At 50.3% G+C, this 2,420-nt stretch overlaps 1 non-coding gene across 1 annotated transcript; it reads left to right on the top strand.

Annotated features, from left to right (window-relative positions):
* The first annotated feature begins 979 nt into the window (after nt 1–979).
* On the top strand, nt 980–1,052 carry TRNAA-UGC (transfer RNA alanine (anticodon UGC)). Its single transcript has one exon. It is a non-coding gene; the product is annotated as a tRNA-Ala (tRNA).
* The last annotated feature ends 1,368 nt before the right edge of the window (nt 1,053–2,420 follow it).

The raw sequence follows: 2,420 nt of genomic DNA, 5'->3' as shown, positions 1-2,420 counted from the left end.
GCTGATAACTGGGAACTCCTCACTGTCATTTGAGTGATGCTGGCCAAGACAGAAGCAACCTGGGAACTTGAGGGACAGCAGGTGGGTGGCACAGTTGGTTTCCTGGGTAATGACAGTGAGTCCATGGATCCTACACTCCTGCCTTTTTTTTTTTTTTTTTCCAGATAAAAAGTGAATTTTTGAGCCTATGAGGTGGGTATCACCTGTCAAGTACTTTCAATTATATCCAACCTCCATGTTTGGCTACTTCGGCCCAGAAACATTGGTGCTGGTCTCTATAGAGGTGGAATGATGGAAAGAGATGTGAAGATTTGCAGGGACTCATTTCAAAATACATTCTTAAAAAAAAAATTGAGAAATTGCCAGACAGCCAGGCAATCATCTGAAACCTGGAGATGGACTGGGTATTTGGTTGAGGCGAGGAAGAAATACTCTGACTAGAACTGGAAAATGCCCATTAAAAAAAAAAAAAAAAAAAGAACCGCCCTCGGATGTCTGCATCATATAAATCTAATAAGACAGAGTGAAAAATATTGGATTTATTTTTACAAGTTAGCGATGACCTTCTGACCTTCTGAATGGATTCACTTCGCGTGGTTCCTCTTAAGGGCCTTAGGGTGATGACTAACTCATAAAAATAAATCCAATATTTTCCCCTTAGCCATGTCATAGCCAATGTAGGAATTCAGATGATGGGGCCAGGGAGGTGGGTTTTCATTTCGTTTGACCTCCCATTATGAGAGGCACTGAGCCTCAGCCCTGGCAGGGCCTCCAGCTTCTGGCCCTCCTGTAACCTGTGCACAAAGGAAGAAAAAAAAACAAGACACCTCTGTTGGGCATCATGGGGATGTGGTGGCCAGACAAGGGGGACCAGCATACTTGGAGAGAGACCCCCGCCTCTGGCCCGTGGGAAAAGGTGATCTCCTCCCCTCGTTTGTGGGCAGGGAAGTGGGTTGGTAAAAGGACCTGGGGAAGGTGGGGAGGGCGTAGCTCAGTGGTAGAGTGCCTGCTTTGCATGCATAAGGTCCTGGGTTCGATCCCCAGCACCTCCACTTAAAAAAAGAAAAGAAAAGAAAAAAGGGCCTGATGAGAAGGGCCTGAGAAGAAAATCCCACCTTTGAAGAAGGGTCTTCACAGGAGGGGAATTTGGCCTCATGGAATAGTCTAAGCTGGGTCTTCACTAGGCTGAAAACACCACCTGGATTGGAGCCTCGACCCTTGTCGCTACCAAGACCTTGTTCATCTAACAAATACATCCAGGTATGTGATGGCTCTGAGAATACAGGACAAAACCACCACGGTTCCTGTCCCCATGGGGCCTGCGGGCTAATGCAAGATTCAGTCACCGAATAAACGTACTCAACCGTGTGTCATCACAAACTGAGATGAGTCCCAGGGAGAGCACAGCCAAGTCCTGGAAAGCCAGTGATGGTGGGACCCTGACTGCAGGTGGGAAGAGAAACAGTCCCAGAGGACTTCCTGGAGGAAGTGGCCATGGGGCCGAGAGATGACTGGGAGCTAGAGAGTGCTTTCTCCTGGGAGGCCACATGGCTCGCCTGAGCCTAACTTCACAGGCGGGGCAGAGCCTAGCCTCCCCTGATGCCGAGCCCGGCTTTGTCATTGGAATCATGCCCATGGCCTCCTTGTACCTGTTAATTTCTTTCTGCCAACACCACTCTGGACCCGGGGATCATCGGAATTCTATCTGCTCTCTTGTGAAGGAGTTAGCCTTTGGGCCTCGGAGATCTGAGAGTTTGGTGTCTCTCCTCCTGGGAAAGGCTTATTACTTTCCCCTCTTTTCTTTTCTGAATGCTGTCATGGTTGTTTCTAAGAGACTCAGGGAAGCCAGCCTGCGGGTGGGAGGGAGGGGATGGCACGTGAGACGGTGTCTGCCAGCCCTTCATACCCCACTGTAGAAATGTCAGTCTTGCAGCCAAAGGTGGGGCTGCTGGCATGGGGGGGGTCTATGAAAGCATTCCTCACACCACTTTGGAGCCATCACCAGAGTCTGGGCCCCCTCTGTTGGCAAGGCTCACCTGCCTGCCTAGTAGGAAAGCAAGACACACCATCTTTCACTCCCCAGGTACCTCCCTGGAGGTCTCCCCATAACTGCGGCTCCATTTACAATCAGACCCTTTTCAGTGTAGCAGAGATACATAACAATTTGGGGGAGGTTGTGGCAAAGCTCCCCAGCATTACCTCATGCAGGTAACGCTTGCTTTTATCTGACCCCATACAACCTCTTCCAGCCTCAGGGGGGCCCTCCCCGTGGTCCTGGCGAGCAGGGCTGGTATTCACCCAGACACATGTTTTCGGATGCTTCACCCTTTGATTCCGTCTGCCTTCTGCCTTTCTCTCTCCAGAATGATGACGCCTGCTTTGGGGTCTTTTGTCCCACAGAAGTCCCGTGACCCCTGAGC

This window comes from Camelus bactrianus, chromosome 9 (genome assembly GCF_048773025.1).
Source record: "Camelus bactrianus isolate YW-2024 breed Bactrian camel chromosome 9, ASM4877302v1, whole genome shotgun sequence".
Lineage (NCBI taxonomy): Eukaryota > Metazoa > Chordata > Mammalia > Artiodactyla > Camelidae > Camelus > Camelus bactrianus.
Note: the sequence above shows the minus strand (reverse complement) of the source record. Positions and strands in the feature narration are given on the sequence as shown.